Source organism: Bos mutus, chromosome X (genome assembly GCF_027580195.1).
Source record: "Bos mutus isolate GX-2022 chromosome X, NWIPB_WYAK_1.1, whole genome shotgun sequence".
Taxonomy (NCBI): domain Eukaryota; kingdom Metazoa; phylum Chordata; class Mammalia; order Artiodactyla; family Bovidae; genus Bos; species Bos mutus.
In genome coordinates this window covers 16951839-16975542 of record NC_091646.1, presented here as the reverse complement: position 1 = coordinate 16975542, position 23704 = coordinate 16951839, and positions in this window count along the sequence as shown.

The following is a 23704-nucleotide window of genomic DNA, read 5'->3' as shown; positions in this document are numbered from 1 at the left end:
GCTCTTCTCTTTCTCCTCTCTCCACCTCTCACCTGAGTTGTGCAACTAGCCCCCAAGTTCAGAACCTTTGAAAGGCCTTTTAAAATAACTTTGGAATAATTGCTTCTACACTTGCACTCTGTGCAATCCAAGCTCATTTTTGCTTAGGTGTGAAATGCATGGCTATATCTAACAAAATGAGAATGATTCTGAAATTTTCTCTTAACTCAGTATTTGCAGAAAAGCAGTTATGACTCTGGCTGACACTCTCAGCATAATGCTGGGGCACAACACTCATTCCCCACTCACTTGCTGATTGCTGCTCTCCTCCAAGCTAGCATTTCAGCCTCCCTTCAGTGGGACTCCTATCTCATACCAATATCACTCAGTTAGATCACAAATTGAAGAATGCCGTGTTGACCTTGTGAAAACCTGTTGGGTGGGCTATCTCTGGCTATACCAGTATCCAAGTCCTGAGCATGGCTAAAACTTTGGAATCCTTCATTTTGGTCTCAGAAACAATCACAAGTCTTTTGTTAGCTGTAGAGTTGCCCCCTTCCCTGCCCCTTCCCCCCAACCCAACCCCAAAGGCCTTTTGAACTGTCATTAGAGTGCATTGTTCAGGAATAGCAATGGAAACAATATTGCTTTTTTAAAAATTAAATTTATTTATTTTAATTAGAGGCTAATTACAATATTAAGAGTGAAGTTTTAAAGTTTGTTATGTTCTGCCACTTCTAATTCTAGAAAAGGATTAGTGCTAATCACTTCTTTTTAATATCCAATAAAGCATCTTAAGTGATAATGTTGACTATCGATATGTAGTCTGAACTAAGGGTGGGGAAAACTTGAATGGGCCTGCTCCACAGTAATTGGTATTTCATAAGTTTCATTTGTGCCTTTGTGACAGAGGTAGTGAGATTTGTTGAAGAGATAAAAGCTCAAAGAAATGAAATTGGCACTTGGCTTTCCAGCTGTCTCTTTTGAAGTATACTTCAGAAGTTTTAATAGGTAGAAACTGTCTGAATTTAGATACTATTTTCTGTAAGCTTACCGACACAGTCCTTTTTTGATATGGTATAGAGATGCTTGTAGCTGGAGTTCAATAGTCATTGTTGCCAACAACTGAAGTTTGTTTCACAAACCCACTTATTTTGTGTATTGGTTGGAGGATAGGCAGCGCCAAAAAATACAGTTCTCTGGTGCTCAGCAACCATTGAAGGTGGTAATTAATGGGAAAAAGAATCTAGATGGACCAAAATGAATTACACCCATTTCTCAAATAGTGCACCAGGATATTTACACACAACTGCTCAGACCAAGCTGGTAATGCATTATATTGTTTTCTTTGCAAACAAAGCTTCAGATTTCTACAACAAAAAGTGTAAGACCTCAGTGATAAGAATTAATTTGAACTCAGAAGATTTAAGGCTTAATTAGAATTCTGATCCAAGACAGCAGACTGTGTGAACTGCTGTTGCTAAACTGTACTGTGTAAACACTGCATACTGATGGAGTGTGCTTGTCAACTCAACTGGCATTTCAGAGCAGTAAGCTTGTCTTTCTGTCAGCCAAGTGCATCATGGGAAAAGATCAGCATCTCAAAAGAGTGTGATCTGCATGTGTAAAGAGAGGGGGAAAAACCTCAAAGAAAAGGAGCTTTTGCATGTATTTCAATTGTTCAAAGTTTAAAAATAACGTCTTCTAACAATGTGCATTTTGGCCCAAGGATAGCAAGGGTTTTCTTTCTAAGAATTAGAAGATAAACATATATTTTTTTTTTAATTTGAGTCATAGTATCTTGTAACCCTTAGCTAAGTGAAGCATGCCACAGTAAGACCACAGAAAATGAAAAGAATTTAACAGTGTTTTGAGTTTTGAGCTTTTCTCTAATCCCTCCTGTGGAAATCTTTGTTTTCTCAAATCTACTATTTCAGCCAATTTATATAAATCAAGAGACATTTAAAAAAATAAGCAGCAGTGGAAATTCCCTGGTTGTCCAGTGGTTAGGGCTCCCATGCTTCTACTGCTGGGGGCCTGGGTTTGCTCCCTGGTTGGTGACAATTCTGTAAGCTGAGCCACTTGGCCAAAAACAAGAGCAACAAAACAAACAAAAAGGTAAGCAGCAACACAGGATAGGCAATGTGAAGAACCGGAGTTGGCTTGTGTAGACAAGTTTCAAATCCTGACTCTGCCTTTGAATCACCTTGAGCAAGTCACTTTATCTCTGCACCAGAGTTTCTTATCAAATATTGACATAGAAAACTATGTCCTATTGATCTGAGTGTTAAATGATGTATGTGAAAGTCCTGGCACTTTATAAGTGATTAAGAAACATTTATTGAATAATTTGAGACCACTGATATTTTAAAAAGTTTATCTTCTCAATGACATTCTAGGGTTATTGTGATGTTTCTGCTCTATTTTAGATGGACTTGTTTTATATCCTCCTAAGAATGAGGGCCATGTCCCTGAGATTCTTTGTTCTCAGCTCTACAGTATGCACAAGGTTTTTTAATAAGTGATTTTTGCTTGCCTCTGCTAAGTCAGACACAACTGAGCAACTTCACTTTCACTTTTCACTTTCATGCATTGGAGAAGGAAATGGCAACCCATTCCATTGTTCTTTCCTGGAGAATCCCAGGGACAGGGGAGCCTAGTGGGCTGCAGTCCATGGGGTCACACAGAGTCAGACACAACTGAAGCGACTTAGCAGCAGCAGCAGCAGCTAAGAAAATAAGAACAAGTTTCTCCTTCCCACTTATCTTCTGATCCTTTCACCAGTATTTTCCCCAATAACATTTATCTGTCAGGTTCAGAGGTTGTCTGTTGCAGACAATTTTGGCCAGTGTTCTTTATGGTTATCTGTGAGGGAGTTATTTCGGAGTAAGCACTGAGGAAGAGAAGAAGGAGCCGGTACATGTAATGAGGCAAAGAGAGAAAGGGGTAATAATAGTTAACACTTATTACAATTATTGAATGGTTAGTACATGCAGATGAGGAATTTGAGGCTTAAAGAAGTAAGTAAATTATCCAAAGTCATACTCAGAGAAATCCACAATCTTTTGTCTAAAGTCAGATATGTTTCAAGATTCAGAAATTTCTAGATTGGATGTTTAGAAAGATATATGTCATATATTACATAAGATTAGCAACAGGATCGGTAGTAACACCACATAGTCAAATGCTTTTAATCTTTATGCATTGAAAAATATGAACATTCACACCTAATGAGATAAAGACTATACGTAGATCCATATTTGTCCAGATCAAGTCACATGTTGCTCCCAAATAAGTTAAAAAACATCTTTATTTTTCAAAACTTTTTAGCTTTTGTAATTTTAGATAAGGAGTTGCAGGCTTGTAGTAGGTAATAGAGACCAGTGAGAACCCAGATGTGTCAGACTCCAGAGATGGGCCACTTCCTTGTTGTATCAACTGCACATTGCTGCTGAACAAGGTGTTGCAAATTTAAGAGCTCAGCAATGCAAATGCTTTCTCTTGAGGTTCTGGGAATCGGAAGTCTAAAATGGATCTCCCTTGGCTGAAATCATGGTGTCAGTAGGAATATGTTTCTTTCGGAGACCAGGGGATGATGTGTTTCCTTCCCTCATACAGTTACTTGAGACTGCTCGCATTCCTTGGCTCATAGTTCCTTTTTCTATCTTTAAAGCCAGCAATAGCAGGTTAAGTTCTTGTTACATCACATCACTTTGACCTTCTCTACTGCTATTCTCTCCCATGTTTAAAGAGCCCGTGTGATTACATTGGGTCTAACCAGATAAACTAGGATGTCATAGCCAGGGTTCTCCAGAGAAACAGAACCCATAGGTTGTATGTGTGTGTGTCTGTGTGTATACATTGAAGCTCCCCTTGCCAGCTTCTATATTTGCATGGGCCAGTTTTGAGAGAGAGAGGCAGGGCGGGGGGAGAGAACACGCATGAGAGAGATAGAAAGGGAGAAAGAAAGAGATTGATTTAAGGAAGTGGCTTATGAAAACACAGAGGCTTGCAAGCTCAAAATATACAGGGTGGACCAACAGGCTGGATACTAAGCACAAATGTTTTACTTTAAGTGTGAATATCATCTGCTAGAGAATTCCTTCTCACTTGGGAGCAGTCAATATTTTGTTTTATTCAAACGTTCAACTGATTGGATGAGGCCCACTCACATCCTGGAGGGCAATTTGATTCACTCAAAGTCAGTCCATTGATTTAAATGGTCATCTCATCCATAAATGCCATTACAGAAACATCCAAAATAAATGTTTGATGAAATAACTAGGCCCCGCGACCCAGCCAGATTGCCACATAACATTAACCATCACACAGAATAATCTCCCTCTCTCAAGGTCAGTGCGCTAGCAGCCTTGTTTCCATTTTCAATCTTAATTTTCCCTCATCACAAACCCTGACATACTGTCATTTCCAAGGATTAGGCCATGTATAGCTTTGGGACCATTGGTTCGCCTACCACCGCGTGGTTGTACAAGTTGTGTATAACACAGTTCCAGTCGGATGCTACTCACACGGATTGCGATCTGCATAGCAATGCAATGTGGAGGTCCTGTTGCATATTTGTCTATAGGGAGAGAATATAGTAAAACCTTTTTTCTAGGCTCAGCTTCTGGAAAACAAGGTGATGATAGCTTCTGCATTAATATATTGGCTAGTTCCATGAGAACTCAGACAGGGCCAGGTTCCCTAGAGAATCACCCTGTGGCATAGAGGGGCAGCTGTTAGGTTTTTGTTGCTGTTGTTTGTTTGTTTTGTTTTGGCCACATTGCTTGGTATCTCAGTTCCCCGATCAGGGATCAAATCCAGACCTGCTGCAGTCAAAGTGCAGAGTCCTATCCACTGGACTGCCAGGGAATTTCCTTTAGGTTTTCAATTCCAAATCTTCTCAGGACCAAGCCAGGAGGGTCCCTAGTAGACATTCATAACTCAGACAGCATTACCTCCATAATAATAATAATAATTCTTTGGGCGTTTTGTGGAAGGGAAGAGGAGACAGCTGCTTTTCTGATGTGTATGGTTTCAAAGGAACTGCTCCCAGGCCAGGCTCTGATGTAGGGAATTCTTGGGCCTGGTGTGGTTGAGTGGGTGATGGGTATAATCTCAATAGCTATGGACCCAGTGGGTCTACAGACTCTGCAGAGGAACATTTTTTCAGGAGAACTGAGAAATTGCTTCCTTTGCTTCCCCAAAGGAAGATGAGGAAAGAAACAGCACAGGAGAGAAAAATCAGAAAGTCTTTTCAAACATGCTGGGGCCATTCATTCAAGCTGTTTCAGGAAGTCTAGGAGTGAAGGATCCCTCTTTTGTGCCTAAAGTGAAAGATCTCATTTATCATCATTTGCAAAATCCCAGTGAGACAAAACTATCTTCTGACCCTTCTAATTCCTATAGTAAATAGCCACATGCTAGATGTTTCATTGCTGTAAAGAGTCATTACCAAAGATTGCTAAGTAAATTGGTAAAAGTACTGGTGTCAGTTTATAATCACTATTTAGTTTTTTGTTGTGTTTCTTGCAACTCTTGTTTCTGGCCTACTATTGCTCAGAGCATAAGCAATACTTCTGGTTTTGATGTTGATTAGCTTTTACTAGCAGCCAGAAAGTTTGATCTAGATTAAAACAGTGCTGGTGAGCAATGGAGAACATGAAGAGAGGTCAGCAGGTTAGGCAAGCAAATTGCCACCTAGTGGAGGATGTGACCTCAATTTTTCCTTTTTGCAGGAAGGAGCCATGGCTTGGGAACAAGTTCTTGGGAACATACCAGTTGTTCAAAATAAAGGAATACAAAAAGGAAATAGCTGACAGGATTTGGAACTCATAAATCCTTATCTAAAAGGTCAGTCTTAATTCCAGTCCCTAAAAAGGCAATGACAAAGAATGCTCAAACTACCTGCACAATTGCACTCATCTCATACGCTAGTAAAGTAATGCTCAAAATTCTCCAAGCCAGGCTTCAACAATACATGAACTGTGAACTTCCAGATGTTCAAGCTGGATTTAGAAAAGGCAGAGGAAGCAGAGATCAAATTGCCAACATCTGCTGGATCATCGAAAAAGCAAGAGAGTTCTAGAAAAACATCTATTTCTGCTTTATTGACTATGCCAAAGCCTTTGACTGTGTGGATCACAATAAACTGTGGAAAATTCTGAATGAGATGGGAATACCAGACCACCTGACCTGCTTCTTGAGAAACCAGTATGCAGGTTAGGAAGCAACAGTTAGAACTGGACATGGAACAACAGACTGGTTCCAAATAGGAAAAGGAGAACATCCAGGCTGTATATTGTCACCCTGCTTATTTAACTTATATGCAGAGTACATCATGAGAAACGCTGGGTTGGATGAAGCACAAGCTGGAATCAAGATTGCCAGGAGGAATATCAATAACCTCAGATATGCAGATGACACCACCCTTATGGCAGAAAGCAAATAAGAATGAAAGAGCCTGTTGATGAAAGTGAAAGAAGAGAGTGAAAAAGTTGGCTTAAAGCTCAACATTCAGAAAACTAAGATCATGGCATCTGGTCCCATCACTTCACGGCAAATAGATGGAGAAACAGTGGAAAGAGTGACAGACTTTATTTTTTTCTGGGCTCCAAAATCACTGCAGATGGTGATTGCAGCCATGAAGTTAAAAGATGCTTACTCCTCGGAAGGAAAGTTATGACCAACTAGACAGCATATTAAAAAGCAGAGACGTTATTTTGCCAACAAAGGTCCGTCTAGTCAAGGCTATGGTATTTCCAGTAGTCATGTATGGATGTGAGAGTTGGACTATAAAGAAAGCTGAGCGCCAAAGAATTGATGCTTTTGAACTATGGTGTTGGAGAAGACTCTTGAGAGTCCCTTGGACTGCAAGAAGATCCAACCAGTCAATCCTAAAGTAAATCAGTCCTGAATATTCATTGGAAGGACTGATGTTGAAGCTGAAACTCCAGTAATTTGGCCACCTGATGCGAACAGCTGACTCATTTAAAAAGTCCCTGATGTTGGAAAAGATTGAGGGCAGGAGGAGAAGGGGATGACAGAGGATGAGATGGTTAGATGGCATCACTGACTCAATGCACATGAGTTTGGGTAAGCTCCAGGAGTTGGTGATGGACAGGGAGGCCTGGCATGCTGCAGTCCATGGGGTCGCAGGGAGTCGGACATGACTGAACGACTGAACAAAACTGAACTGAAATGCCCAGTGGGTTGTTTGTTAATGGAATTAGCATAAGTCTTGTCAAGTCTCTGGTAGGACTCCAAAGCCCAAGCTTATTCTATTATATGTTTTTATTAAATCATGCTCAGTATCTTCTGTTTAACGTATAATATATTTCAGAATGGAGTGAGGGCAATCTGGCTAAATTTTATGACTTAAAGCAGAAATAAAAACAACTTATTGCTTAAATGTAAAGGCTTTTGTTGTTGAAAGATGAAACAACATAAAGAAGACATTACTATCTGTCATTGATTAACACAGTTTATTGTTTTAAGTTGTCCAAATTTTTTTCAATTGTCAGATAATCATAATGTAAGACAAGTGTCAGTAAAGCTTTTCTATAAAGAGCCAGATATGAAATATTTTAGGCTTTGTGGGCCAGATGGTCTCTGTTGCAACTATTCAACTCTGCCATCATATCATAAAAGCAGCCATAGAAACTGAATAAATGAATGAGTATGGCTGTGTTCCAATAAACTTTATTGACAAAAACAGCTGGAGGGCCAGATTTGGCCAATTTGTAGGCTGTAGTTTGTTCACCCTTAGTCTACAAGACAAGAAATAAACTCAGTTAATTAGCTCAATTTCATTAATATGCTATAAAAATCAGTAATAAAGAACAGTCATTCAGTCTGGTCAGATGGTTATATAATAGCTGTACAAACCATTGTCTCCTCTACAGTTTCAATGATCCTGACTTCTTAGTGTGTTTGCTTTGTCTCCCTGATGTTCTCTACTGTGCTAAGATGCCATAGGATCCTGTGGGATAGAGGGAAAAAATTGGAGATTGAGTGGTCATCGATTAGGGGACCTGGAATGCTTGAAGAAAATAGGATAATTTGGTGTAACTTGACTCATGTATAATACATAGGTATGATTTATCCAAGAGTTTTGCTTTTTACTCTCTGACAGAGGTAACAAATTACTTGACCAAGACACAATGGATATATGGTGCCTCCATCACTATTGGTCATGGAGGTCAGACTCCAGCAAATACTCAGTTCTGTTCTTTTTCTGCTAATGAAAGCAAGCATTTAGATTATAAAATCTGACTGTGTTGACTCTTGTCTTACCGAGGAAAAATACTCCCCTCTCTCAGTATCTCTTAATTTTAAGTCAATTTAGTGCCAACAACCAAGTTTTAATTTTAAAAGTCAAGTGTACTTACAAGTGTCAAGTGCACATACAAATATCAAGTGAACTATGTAGATACTCATATCCTCTCCTACTGAACTGTAGAAGGCACCATACGAAAAACCCATGACTCAAGGATTCTGATTCTTAGTGGAGTTTGTTCTTGTGCTGGAGGCATAGCTATCTAGTCAGTTATTGTATTCACTCTGCAGCCTCACAGTGAAATTGAAACAGTTTTCAGAGTTGGAGCCGATGAACCACATACTTGTTTATAAGAAGTTACATAGAGAGTTCAAGCCCTCTTGGTGAATTTTTCGAGAGAGAATAGGATCAACAGGAAAAACAATTTCAGGAGAAATTGCTTGTGTGCCCATTGAACAATATTTGGAGGTGGCCTTTGAATTATCCACTTACTCAAGTGACTGGAACACCTTTGCCTTCTTGTCAGTAAATCCTTCCTGCTTGTGCAGGGGGAAGCATGGCTACAATTTATATTATTACTGAAATCGATCCTTTTTTCCCTCCAAACTTCTTTGGCCTTTAAGAAACATGCAAAGGCTCTATAGTAGGTGTTGAGTTTTCTGTACACGGATACATTTCTTCCTTTATCCATTTAGCATATACTTACTGAGCATCGACTATGTTAGATGCTAGATAGAAACAGTAGTGAACTCACAGAACTTACATTCCAGTGGAGGGAGAGACCTTAAATAAATAATCGCCCAAGTAAATTGACCCTGGTGGCTCAGTGGTAAAGAATCCACATCCCAATGCAGGACACACAGGAGATGCAGTTTCGATCCTTGGGTCAGGAAGATCTTCTGGAGAAAAAAATCACAACCCCCTCCAGTATTCTTGCCTGGAAAATTCCATGAACAGAAGAGCCTGGTGGACTAAAGTCCATGGGGTCACAAAAGAGTTGGACATGACTGAGTGAGTACACACAAATAAATTCTAAAGAACTGTGGTAAGTGCTATAACAGAAAAGTACCTTGTGCTGTTAGAGCTTACAATAGGGATAACTGACCTAGTCCAGGATCAGGGAAATCTACTGTAAGGAAGTGTCCATTTGGGCCCAGATTGGAGAAATGAGTAGAGTTTCACTAGACAGAGTGGGAGGAAGAGCATACAGGAGAGGACCTTAGATGCAAAGCCCTTGAAATGGAAAAGAGCCCAGAGCCTTGAAAGCAGACCAGTGTCTCTCGAAGATGGAGGAAGTGAGTGGGGTAGGGATACAAGACTCATTTCTTCATCAACTATTCTGGGGGAACCACTGTGTATGAGGCACTGTGGTAGGTACTACAGATAGAATCATGAAAAATAAAATTCCTGACCTCATGGAGATTGTAAGTGCATAACTCTATATTAATTTAATGTCCTCTAGTAATAGGTGCTTGGAAGATGACGCTGGATGGTCAGGGAAGCTTCTCTGAGGTGGTGCCATTTAAGCACATATAATTCAGTCAGATTAATATCTGGGGGAGACTTTTAGGCAGTGGGCTCATCTGGTGTGTCTTTTAGACTTTATTAAATGTTCTCAACAGCCTCAAGATACATATACTAGGTAACTTTTGCTAAATACACAGCTTATACATGTCAGGGTAAGATTTAAGTTGATTCAGTCGTGTCTGACTCTTTGTTACCCTATGGACTGTAGCCTGCCAGGCTCCTCTGTCTGTGGGATTCTCCAGGCAAGAATACTGGAGTGGGTTGCCATGCCCTTCTCCAGGGGATCTTCCCAACCCAGGGACTGAACTTGCATCACTTATGTCTCCTGCATTGGCGGACAGGTTCTTTACCACTTGCACCCCTGGGAAGCCAGGATTTTTAAACCCAAGTCAATCTATTCCTGTCCTCTTCCCATTATATGATACTGTTGCTTTAGGAGGTATTAGGCTGTTCCATCGGAGAAGGCAATGGCACCCCACTCCAGTACTCTTGCCTGGAAAATCTCATCGACGGAAGAGCCTGGTATGCTGCAGTCCATGGAGTCGCTTAGAGTCGGACACGACTGAGCGACTTCACTTTCACTTTTCACTTTCATGCATTGGAGACGGAAATGGCAATCCACTCCAGTGTTCTTGCCTGGAGAATCCCAGGGACGGGGGACCCTGTTGGGCTGCCGTCTATGGGGTCGCACAGAGTCGGACACGACTGAAGCGACTTAGCAGCAGCAGTAGCAGTAGGCTGTTCCATACATGCACAAGTCATTTAATCATTTCAGTAAAAATTGACACATCTGAGAACGGACATACTCCTTAACATGTATCCTGGAGAGAACCCCAGACTAATGATGACAAAGGCATTCTCACTTTTTTTGTGCTGGAGGATACTCCTTTGGGCCTGGTATGAGGAAAATGCATACTTACTGTATAGTCTGCAGTATACTTGGAAAGGTTGTATACCATACATAAAGTCCGAGACAGATAGGAGACAGGTTCTGTGCTCCTTATTCCATTCAATTAGTTGTGTAAATTTAGGCAAGCTACAACCTCTCTGAGTTCCAGTTTCTTGATTTGCAAAATGGCATAATTCTATCTTTCTTGTCTACCTCTCAAAGTTGTTGTGAATATCCAATTTAAATGTCCCTACCTTCAAAACACCCAGAATCCATGAATTTCTCACTATCTTCACTGGTACAACCATGAATACTTCTTTCCTGGATTGTTACTATTGCAGACCAACTGGTCTCCCAGTTTCACACTTGACACCCTACCCGCTCACTCAATTATGAATGGAGCAACAAGGGTGATCCTGATAATAGCATCAGATCTTAGTGGGACTTCCTATTGTGTTCCAAATCCTCCAGGGGTTCATTAATTCACTTGTAATTAAAACAAATCTGGGAAAGACTGAAGGCAGGAGGAGAAGGGGACAACAGAGGATGAGATGGTTGGATGGCATCACTGACTCAAGGGACATGAATTTGAGCAAACTCCAGGAGAAAGAGAAGGACAGGGAAGCACTGGCATGTTGCAGTCCAAGGGGTCGAAAAGAGCTGGACATGATTTAGTGACTGAACAATACAACAAAATTAAAACCAAACTCCTACATGTCCATTCATGATCTTCCCACCTACATTGCCACTCTGGCCTTACCTCCTCATCCAGTGTGCTCATTCATTCTGCTCCAGCCTCACTGGTTTTCTTGTTATTCCTCAAGCATGATCTCAACCCAGAGGTCTTTGCTTGCTCTTGTCTCTTCCAGGTACACTATTTGGACAGAGAGCTACATGGCCAACATTCACACTTCCCTCAAGTCTCTGCCCAAATGCCACCTTCTTAACGAAGCCTCTGAAAGTGAAAGTGTTAAGTTGCTCAGTCGGGTTTGGCTGTGCAACCCACGGACTGTAGCTCACCAGGCTCCTCTGTCCATGGGATTCCCCAGGCAAGAATAATGGAGGGGGTAGCCAAGCCCTTTTCCAGGGGATCTTCCCGACCTGGGGATCGAATCCGGGTCTCCGACGTTGCAGGCAGATTCTTTACTGTCTGAGGCACCAGGGAAGCCCCAGTGAAGCCTCTATGATCATCCTATTCAAAATGGAAACCACCTTCCTCACATCTCGGACCCACTTACTCTGCTCTACTTTTGCCTTTGCCTTTTCCATAGCACTGCTGCTGCTGCTGCTGCTAAGTCGCTTCAGTTGTGTCCGACTCTGTGCGACCCCATAGACGGCAGCCCACCAGGCTCCCCTTGTCCCTGGGATTCTCCAGGCAAGGACACTGGAGTGGGTTGCCATTTCCTTCTCCAATGCATGAAAGTGGAAACTGAAAGTGAAGTTGCTCAGTCGTGTCAGACTTTTTGTGACCCCATGGACTGTAGCCTACCAGGCTCCTCCGCCCATGGGATTTTCCAGGCAAGAGTACTGGAGTGGGTTGCCATTGCCTTCTCCTTCCATAGCACCACTTATTGTTTAATATAATACATACTTTATACAGAGACCATATAATTTTGTATCAACTGAGAAATTTTTGAGAGTGGAAGTGAGTGCTGTTACATTGACACCAGGACAGCAGGTATAAACTGGGACTGCTGGACTTCACAAGGATAGGGACCTCTGGCCATTTTGTTGTTTGCTTATTTTATGTGTCAATAACAGTACCTGACATACTAGGATACCAGTATATATTTTTGAACAAATGAATGAATACTACATATGAAATATGTCTATAAGATATAAAGTACTATATAAATGTATCTTAGCTATTCATTTTACTCAGTCTGTCTTTCTCTTTATATATAGATACATATATTTTGTGAAATACATATATACTTCATCTATATACTACATGTATATTTAATAGCAGCAAGTTCTTACCACTTTATCCCTTTTATTCCTTAGGATAGAGTAAAAGATAAATTTTGTCATATATTTTACATGTACTTTAAAATACTAAACAGTGATTTGAAAATAAACATGATGTAGGGTAAAGTATTTAAAGTGGGTTGAAAGGTGCTGTTTATTAAAACGATTTTTTTCCCCAGAGAGCACATCTTTCTGATGAGGACTTACAGATACAGATACTGACAGGCACATCAAGGAGTTGTTGATGTGGCTTGATTGAAAATTAGTTTGATGCATATATGAGGCTACTTTTCTTCCCAGGTGGTGCTAGTGGTAAAGAATCTGTCTGCCAATGCAGGAGATGCAAGAGACACAGGTTCAATCCTGGATTGGGAAGATCCCCTGGAGTAGGAAATGGCAACCTATGCCAGTATTCCTGTGTAGAAAATTCCATGGACAGAGGAGCCTGACAGGCTACAGTCCACGGGGTCACAAAGAGTTGGACACGACTAAGCACACACACATATATGAGGCTGTGCAGTAGAAGCCAAGGAAACTTCCATCTCTACGGAAGATAAAGTACACCATCTATTAATTGGGGAGTGGATAGGAAGACTAGATGGAGTGGAGTGAGCTACAAAGTTGAGCAGCTAAGCCCAGAGTGTGTCTGATAAGGACACACTCAATTTGATTAATGATTGGAATGTGACTTAACCAATGTCAGGCTGTAGAAAGCACCTGGCCAACAATTGGAAAGTGAAAGTGAAAGTGAAGTCGCTCAGTAGTGTCTGACTCTTTGCGACCCCATGGACTGTAGCCTACCAGGCTCCTCTGTCCATGGGATTTTCCAGGCAACAGTACTGGAGTGGATTGCCATTTTCTTCTCCAGGGAAATAACAATTGGAAATAGCCATTTATTTATTTTTACAATGCTCTGAATCCATTCATTGCTCTATCTGCTCTCTTTATTGACCCGCTCTTGAATAAATTTCTGGCAGAAACGAAAATACAATGTGCTCTTATCAAAGTTAATGAATAAACTGAATCCAAATGTGAAACAGTTTATATTCCATTTTGCTTATTCTGTAGTTTTGGAATTGCTTAGATGAATAAGAGTATGCAATTTACTTGTAAAGCCAAAGCAAAATCAACAGACAAGCTTTCATGCTTCTTCTCTTAGTTGATGATATTGATGATGATGATGATGATGATTAACCTAGATCATTTCCTTTTAACCAAATTTAAAAACAATTAAACAAAAAAATAATAAGACCTTGTTGGGCTTCCATCTTCCTCTCCCTTTTGGTAAATCGAATTTGGTTGAGTTGACTTCTCATGCTCTCCACTCCATAACACCTGAATACCTTTTCCATCCATAGTGCTTTTCTTATACTCCAAATGTGTATCACAGAACACAGTCAGAAAAATTCTTTACGTTCAGCTGGGTTATGAAAAAAGACAACATTTTAGCATTTAATCTTCTCTTCAGGCATTTAAGAAATCAGAGTCACGATCAATACTGAAAGAGGTAAAACCTTTACAATTTCAGCAATGGAAAAGAGAGGAGGGAGAACATCAGTTTTTCCACTTTCCTTTTACAAAAGTGCTTGAGTTCTTTTCAGAGTTTTCAGCCTTTCGATAGCCTTAGGAAGCCTTTAGTTCATATTCCTACTCAGCTTTTGTGGTTTGTATCACCCAAGCTTGCAAAGTCAACTGATTACTTTAAATCCTAGAAGGTGGTTAAATTAGAAAAAGCAAGCTTGAGCAGAGCTGAACATATAGTAGGAACTCAATAAATGTGTTAATTTAATGTGGGCTGATTGATGTCTTCTGTAAGCATATTTATCTGCCAATTCATCTCTCCTGTGTGATGCCAGGTAACCTCCTAAAATTTGAGCAGCTAGAGAGGAGACATAAATGTGTGAATTTCATAGTCACAAACTCAAATATACAGAAACAAAACTTACTTCATTTTCCTGTTAGTAAATTCGTTTTCTTTCTCAAGTGCCTAGTTTACTTTATAGGAGTAGAACACAAAAACCACAACAGTAACAACAGCAATAAAAATCTTAATCTAGTTATTTCCAGATAGTGTTAGTCACTCAGTCGTGTCTGACTCTTTGTGACCGTTTGGACTGTAGCCCACCAGGTTCCTCTGTCCATGGAGTTCTCCAGGCAAGAATACTGGAGTGGGTTGCCATTTCCTTCTCCAGGGTATCTTCCCAACCCAGTGATGAACCCAGGTCTCCAGGTAAACTCAGTTCAAATCTGTGATGTCTTAGTTAATACAAATGAATAATTCAGCCAGCATTCAGATTTAAAACATCTTATCATATTTTCTCTGTTACCTCAATCTCCTTGCTGGTTCTTTTAAGCTTTTGAGCCTGGTGGTTCTGTTTGTGAGAATTTAGCTTTATGAAGCTGCTATATGGCCCTAAAGGCATGAATCTCATGTCTTTTACTTATATTCTATGACCTTTCAAGAACTTGGTGAAAATTAAAGCTGGTAAGCGAGTCCAAGAATTCAATGTGGTAACCAAAAGCCCCACTGCCCAAGCTCATGCATTGAAGAGATGTCAAGTCTTTAGAGCCTAGCTTCTTGTTAATGTTTTGTTATTGTTTAGTCGCTAAGTCATGTCTGACTCTTTGCGACCCTATGGACTGTAGCCTGCCAGTCTCCTCTGTTCATGGGAATTTCCAGGCAAGAATACTGGAGTGGGTTGCCATTTCCTTCTCCAGGGGATCTTCCCGACTCAGTGATCAAACCTGTGTCTCTTGTATTGCAGGTGGATTCTTTTCTGCTGTACCACTGGAGAAGCCCTTTGTTAATGTTTACTGTATTTCAATAACTAAAGTAGTTTAAAACAATGTTTCATCCATCCAGTATTTTTTCAGCAGTTGCTCAGTGCCAAATATAGCACTGGAGAGAGGGCTATGTTGAAGAAGAAAAAGGTCCCAGGACCCACAGAGCGCTCAGTCTACTGTTTAAGGTAAATATTAAACCAAGATGTCAAATGAGATTTATGCTTAAAGAAAAACAATATTACTTGGAGAATATGTAATACGGAGGCCTTGCCTGGCCTGAGAGGTCAGAGAAAACCTTCTCAATGAGGTGACACTTAAAAGGAGAGCTCAAGGACAAACAGAAATCAGTCATGTTTAGAGAAGCCATGGGCCTTGACTCCAATAAATCTGCAAGCTACTCTCATCCTAGACTGTATCTTTTCTAGCTATTAAACCAGAGGCAGGCTTAGAAGAGGTGATAATAGAAATTCTTCCATCCCCCAAGTAAGAAACCAAGGCTGGCCAAATAAATATTTGTGTCTTAACTGATAAGTCTTATTCTTCTTCCATGTGACCTCTTCTATTTCAGCTGTAAGTAAAGGAGCTAAACTGAACCCAGGAGAAAGTTGACCTATTGGCCCAGAGAAACAAAGGAGCCCAAATGTCTTGCCTCTAAGTTCAAAAAGCAAGCGTTCAAGTATAATGCGGCAAGATTCAGGCACACACGGGGACAACTCGTCCCCTTTACCCTTCAAACTCACCAGAAAAACCCTTTGAGCCAAGGAGAGTAGAAGGTCAATTTAGAGTAGAAAGCCAAAGATTTGTCACCATTCTTCACAGAACTGGGATGGGAACAGAGAGAAGCATGAGCATTGGGGAAACTACCATCCTGATGTGACAAAGTACAAACAATAACACCCTCATGGGCAACATAGGCAAAAAGAAGGTTTAAGAAGGGGACGACAGAGGATGAGATGGTTGGATGGCATCACCAACTCAATAGTCATGAGTTTGAGTAAGCTCTTGGAGTTGGTGATGGACAGGGAAGCCTGGTGTCCTGCAGTCCATGGGGCTGCAAAGAGTCGGACACGACTGAGCAACTGTCATCCTGAACAGTTCAGTTCAGCAACTGAACTGAAGAACACTCATGCAACTCATGGAACTCTGCTCAGTGTTATGTGGCAGCCTGGATGGGAGGGGAGTTTGGGGAGAATGGATACAAGTATATATTTGGCTGAGTCCCTTTGCTGTTCACCTGAAACTATCACAACATTAATTGACTGCCCCAGTACAAAATAAAAAGTTAAAAAACAATGTTCATGTGACTTTGGCAGCTCCAAAGTTTCCATGGGTACCCAGTGAGGCATAAAAGTTGGCAGAGTGAACTAGTTGATATGCTTAGTGTCCCAGGGCTATAATGAAAGTACAGGGCAGCTCTGCCCACTCCATGACCCAAGACTCCCCTCTCTGGAATCAGAAGTTACAGTTATGTAGTGGCCATGTGCCAAAGTGAGAATCATCATATGCAGTTTAGATCTTGGAGACACCATATGAGAAATGTGCAGAATATAATCATATGTCATTACACTATAAGAATGATGGCTCAGATGAAAACATACAAGAAAAATCCTGAATTAACTCAGGTGGTAGACATTAGTTCAAGTAGTTTAGCCATGAATTTGAGAGATGAAGCATTTTGAAGACTTTCATCTATTCAAATTAAATAATGATGATGGAAAATGATGTAAGGATGCTACTTGAACTTATAAGAAACCAACCCTAGTTGAAGGATTGGATCTAGAGTTCCCTGGAGCCATAGTGATGTTAAAAACAAAACAAAACAAAAAAAAACTCCAGTTTATACAGTTGCACACAAATAGAATCTTGCGGCAATGTGGTTGCCTCTGTTATTCCATCCCACTTTCACATCTGTGGCTCATAAATGAGCACATTTGTGTGTGTGTACACTAAGTCACTTCAGTGATGTCCAACTCTGTGTGACCCTCCTCAGTCCATGGGATCCACCAGGCAAGATTACTGGAGTGGGTTGATGTTCCCACCCCTAGGGCATCTTCCCAACCCAGGGATGGAACCTGTGTCTCTTACATCTACCTACATTTGCAGGTGGATTCTTTACCACTAGTGCCATCTGGGAAGTCCATAAGTGAGCACAGAATCTTTACAATCTTAGGGAGGATTGGAATAAAACAGAGGGATAGTGAAGTGAATCAAATCCATAGTATTAATACCAGTATGTGAAGTTCGGAATAATGTGTGTAGCAGTTGATATTTAATTTGCTTATGATGTTGAAGAGAACATGGCATATTTTACAGTGACAGTTTGAACAGATTCCAATTTTAAAATTTCATTAATGTGTGATTTTTATTAAAGTATGTAAAATATTTTGAGTACATTTAAGACAGAGGAGCATGATGGGCTACAGTCCATGGGGTTGCAAAGAGTCAGACACGACTGAAAGTGACTTACACTAGCACATACTATTAATGCACTAGAATATTTAGAATATTTAAGATAATTTTATATTCTTTATATATATAAATTTGACTTATTAAATATGTAAGAGTTGTTCAAGCAAGTAGTAAGGTTTTGATTTTGAGGATCAGTATACCTAGTCAGGTATTTGAAGTGCTTAAAAAGAAAATCAGATATATTTGATTTATATATGCACTTTGAAATGTTGAAGAGAATTGAGGCAACTAAGTTTACAAACAGGATTAAGCAGAATTTAGTCTGTTCAGCCTGAGTTGAACTAACATTTATTGAAGGCTCTCTTGCAAGTGATTGACAAAGTGTACTAGATTTATGGAATAGACTATGATTTTTATATACTTTTTATTTTGTAATTTTAATAAATTAATATCAAACCAAAAAATGGCAAATTGTGTTTCCTGCACACTTAAAGGTCCCTTTTAGATATAAAAAATTCAGTGATGGAACCTGGTCATTCACCCACAGGCCATCTCGGTCACAACTTCCAGGAGCACTGTACATATTTTGTATCAAGAATCAGCCTAGTATTGGCAGAAATTGAAGGCTGCTCACTCAAGATGCCATTCTCAATTCCATCTTCCTTGCCAATCTCCCATGCAAGAAGGTGGAATACCCAAAATGTTACTTTCCCTGCCTTCTTGGAAGCAAATTGTAGCCTGTGACTCATTTCTGCCAAGAGGAAGTTTTGAGGGACCTTCTGGTCTCTTCATAGCTCTCTCTCCAAGGCCTAATGCTCTATTTGACACTGAGTAGCTGTGAAATTATTGAATGAAAAAAGAATAGACATATGTATATGTATAACTGAATCACTTTGCTGTATACCTGAAACTAACACAACATTGTAAATCAACTGTACTCCAATATAAAATAAAAATTTTTTTAAATATTGAATTTTGCTTTATATCCTTTGTCTTAAAAAAGTGACTCAATGTACATAGCCATAGATAAATGTGTTTTATAATAATATAATCATATTTAATATGCAAAATATTGAATGAATGGATCATTGTTTTTAATTATTTTGTTAATTTTGTTAATTATCTTGTTAATTACTATTTTATTATTACTGTTAAATACAGAAAACATTAACAAGAGGCTAGACTCCAAAGGCTTGGCATCTCTTGAATGCATGAGCTTGGCTGTAGGGCTTCTGTTCATCACATTGGATTCTTAGACTTGCTGACCACTTTTAATTTTGACCGTGTTCTTTAAAGGTCATGGAATGCAAGTGAAAGACATGAAATTCAGGAGGTGAGGGCCTGTCTTAACATACACAAAATGTGACATCTTCAGTTTCCAGGGAAGAGGAAATTTTCCTATTGCTATCAGTCAAAAACAGTGTTATTTTCAGTGTTTAGCTACATTGAATGGAATGATTTTACTGATGTGTTAAAATTTGTTAATTGAGAAACACTTTTGCAAACTGTAAATGGGAATTGAGATGAATCTAAGGTTTTCTTTCATTTTGCAAAGCAGGAGAATCTTCCAGGATTTATTTTCTTCCTGACATTCTTTTATATGAGGCATTTGAGCAGACTTAAGATGAAACAGAGATTTTTCATGTCTTTTGACCCTGAGCCATTTATACGAGAGAGGATTTTAAAACATGAATATTTTTGGCTCTAACAACTGCACCTTTGAAATGGCATGAAACACAGTGTTTAGAACTGCAAATACCACTGACATTTCGAAAGTGCAAACAATGTTTAAAAGCATAGCAGAAAATTTATTGCTTCTGCATGAACATAGGCATTGCTTAAGAGTTTATGATATTTAAGAGTTAAATAAATCAGTGGAAAACTCACTATAGACTAGCTCTATGTAACCAGAGGTAGGTATAATAATTAGGAGGACTGTGAAACTCTTTTAATGCTTCAATAAATATGCCATATATCTGTGGCAGCCTGCTGTTCTCTGAGTCCAGATTGCTGCTTTGTAGGTAGGTATCAATCTTCACTATTTGCTGTATTCAACTTTTCTGAATCTGTGTTCAGGATCCATCTGTTCAGCTATATTTGTTCGTGTGTTTCCTTATGAAATAAATCCTTCAAAAATGTTCATCTCCAAGTGGTGTCAGGATACCTGCTGGGTTATATTTGTCAGACACTATAATAGTATAATAGTCTTTAACCACAGAGAATAGTAAGTAAAATATGCAAAACAAAAAAAAATGTGTATTTCTGCTGAGGCCAGGGCTGCCTGAGGAGTAAACAATGGTATTCCTGACAGATTGGTCAGAAGGGATGGTAATTATGAAAGATGGCCATGGCTTGGGAGTTACCCTTGACTCAGAATACAGTACGTGAGCTCCCTAAGCAGTTCTGAGCCTTGCATCCTAGTAACGCTGCTTAGTGTCTAGCCATAGGAAATAAAGGGAGAGAGAAATGATTGCAAGTGGCAGTAGGTGTAACATCCAGGGACCTACCACTCTTCATTAAGGGAAGAATTTGGTGATTCCTTAAAGATGAAAAATGTTTTTAAAATTTGGACAGATTTTAATTTTGAAAGATGTGATGAGCTATTACCCACTACCTTTTTCCATTTTTTATGCTGATACTTTTCTACAGTTCTTTTTTCCTCTTACAGGTTTTTCCCATGCTTTTATATACTTTGAAAAAAATAATATTGAAAATATTTTTTATAAAGATGATTAGAAAATCTTGAAACATATTGTCCATGTGATAAGAATTTCCAATGATTTGTTCTCATTTAAGAAAGCATAGAGCATTAGACCTGGAAAGGACAGTTCCTGTGTCCCTATTAGAGATTACTTTTCAACAAACATTTCTTGAGTGCTTACAAATAGGTAAACTAGAGCTCAGAAATGTTAATGACTGTGTTGCATCGATAAAATCAGGCCCATATTCTCCCATTTTTTATTTTGTATATATAAAGCTTGATGCCACTGTTTACCAATATTTTTTATTTCTGTTCCATCTTTTACTTTGCACTGTGAATATATTCTTTGTTATTATTTTATATAATGTTCATTTAGATTGATCTCAGGTTTAATAATTTTCCTCTGTATCTTCCTATATCTAAGATTTTCTGTAATCATTTTCCTTAAACCTTAAGTTCATATTTTAATAGTCATTTTAGTAATGCTATACACACACACACACATATAATGGCCATATGAGTCTATCTTTCTCCTATTTTGTGAGTATGTTTTCATGCTATTTATTCATATGTATTAATTCTTCCATTCATTTACTTATTTATACAACAAATTTTGGGGGGTGCCAACTCTAGAGAGAATGTAGTTCTATGTGCTGGTGAACACAAAGGTGAACAAAAATTAATATGGCTGCTCTCCTCATAGAGCTTAAGTCTGATGGAGGAGAAAAACATTAAAGAAATTGTCACATAAACACATAAGTTCAACATAACAAGAGAAAATAACAAAGGACTTAATATAAATCCCCAAATGGAGATAGAAGGGACTGATCAGAGAAGACCTCTTTACAAAAAAGAACTTTAAATTGAAACCTAAGCATAATGTGAGTGGATGGCAGGGAAAAATCTTCCATGCTGTGGGAATAGTAAGCTCAACAGCTCTGAGGCAGCATCAGTTCAGTTCAGTTACTCAGTCGTGTCCGACTCTTTGCGACCCCATGAACTGCAGCACGCCAGGCCTCCCTGTCCATCACCAACTCCCGGAGTTCACTCAGACTCACGTCCATCGAGTCAGTGATGCCATCCAGCCATCTCATCCTCTGTCGTCCCCTTCTCCTCCTGCCCCCAATCCCTCCCAGCATCAGAGTCTTTTCCAATGAGTCAACTCTTCGCATGAGGTGGCCAAAGTACTGGAGTTTCAGCTTTAGCATCAGTCCTTCCAAAGAACATCCAGGACTGATCTCCTTTAGAATGAACTGTATGGATCTCCTTGCAGTCCAAGGGACTCTCAAGAATCTTATCATGGCTAGCTTAATGATCAGAAGTTATCAACACTATGGTAGTTAACTTTTTCAAAGTTATATTTTATGGTTTGTGTGTGTGTGTTTCAACAAATCATTATCTACTCAGGAGTCACAAAAATAGTCTTCTGTGTTTCCTTCTATAAGTTTTATTATTCATATCTTTCCTGTCTTGACAATTAAGAAATTTATATTTAAAGTGTATAGTGTGATGACTTGATGTATGTATGCATCATAAAATGATGAAAGGTTGCTGCTTTGGGCCAGGAATGACGTGGGGATTCTTGGCCTCCAGAGGAGAGGAATCCTATCCGGGGCCAGTGATGAGGCTTGATTGCCCAGATCTTTTGTGTAATAAAGTTTTACTAAAGTATAAAAGAGATAGAGAAGGCTTCTGACATAGACATGAGAAGGGGGCAGAAAGAGTGCCCCTTGCTAGTTTTTAGCAAGAAGTTATATACCTATTAGCAAGCTGCTAATTAGAGAAAGGAAATGTCTCAAAACTCAGAGAGTGGCACCAGACCCCTCACCCAGAGCATGCATTTTGAGATAACATTGGCACAAGGTGAGTCATCTGGGCCATAAAACAATTGACGTGAATCTTGAAGAAGGACAGATTCTAAGGTAAATACATAGTTCCATTAACATAGCTTAAGAGAACATTTTCATGAGTAAAACATGCTGGTTTGTTGAGCCATTATCAGTTCTGAATCTTAGGCAGAACCAACTTGAAGACAGGCAGATTCTAAGGTAAATACATAGTCATTAACATAGCTTAAGAAAAACATTTCCATAAGGAAAATGCATTGGTTAGCTCAAGGTTTGAGAAAAGTTAAGTTCTGGTGGAACCAGGTGTCATCATGGCAACATAGAGTTTTTAAAAAAACCTCCTTTTAATTTTGTATAGAGAAGGAAAAAAAAAAAAAAACATATGACACTTGCAGTCTATTTCCTCTGCTTGGGGACCCCTAGCCTTTCTGCCTGATACCCTCTCAATAATGACCACAGTCAAACGGATTAACACATCCATCACTTCATATATTTACCAATGTGTGTGTGTCTGCAGTGAGAACACTTAAGATTTACTGTCTTTGCAAATTTCAATTAATTATAGTCATCCTGTATATATTAGACCCCCAGGACTTATTCACCTTGTAACTAAGTTTGTACCTTTGACCAATATTTTCCCATTTCCTTTTTTTTTTTTTTTTAGTTATTTAGCATGCATAATACAGCACTGTGGATAAAAGCACTGGCTCTGGAGTCAGGCAGCTTGGGAGCATTTCCTAGTGCCACTGCTTGGGAGGTGTGACCCCATTTCCTTCACCTCCAGCTGCTGCAACCACCATCTTATGAGGCTGACATTTTTAGATTCCACATACCAGTGCTATCATATAATATTTGTCTTTCTGTTTCTGGTTTATTTCACTTCGCATAATGTCCTCTTGGCTCAACTCCGTTATCACAAGCAGACACAGGTTGTTTCCTTGTCTTAGCAATAGTGAATAATTCTGAAATAAGCATGGGAGTGTAGATATCTCTTCAAGATACTGATTTCATTTCCTTGTGATGTATACACAGATGTGGGAGCTAGATCACATGGTAGTTCCATTTTTAATTTTTAAAGGAACCTACATTTGGTTCTCCATAGTGATTACACCACTTGACATTCTCATCGATGGGGCACAGGGGTTCCCTTTTCTCCACATCCTTGCCAACACTTATTTCTTGTCTTTTTGATAATATCCACTCTGACAGGTGTGAGGTGATATCTCATTGTGCTTTTGATTTGCATTTCTATGATGACTAGTGATGTTGAGCATCTTTTCATATGTCTGTTGGCCATCTATATGTCTTCTTTGGAAAAATGT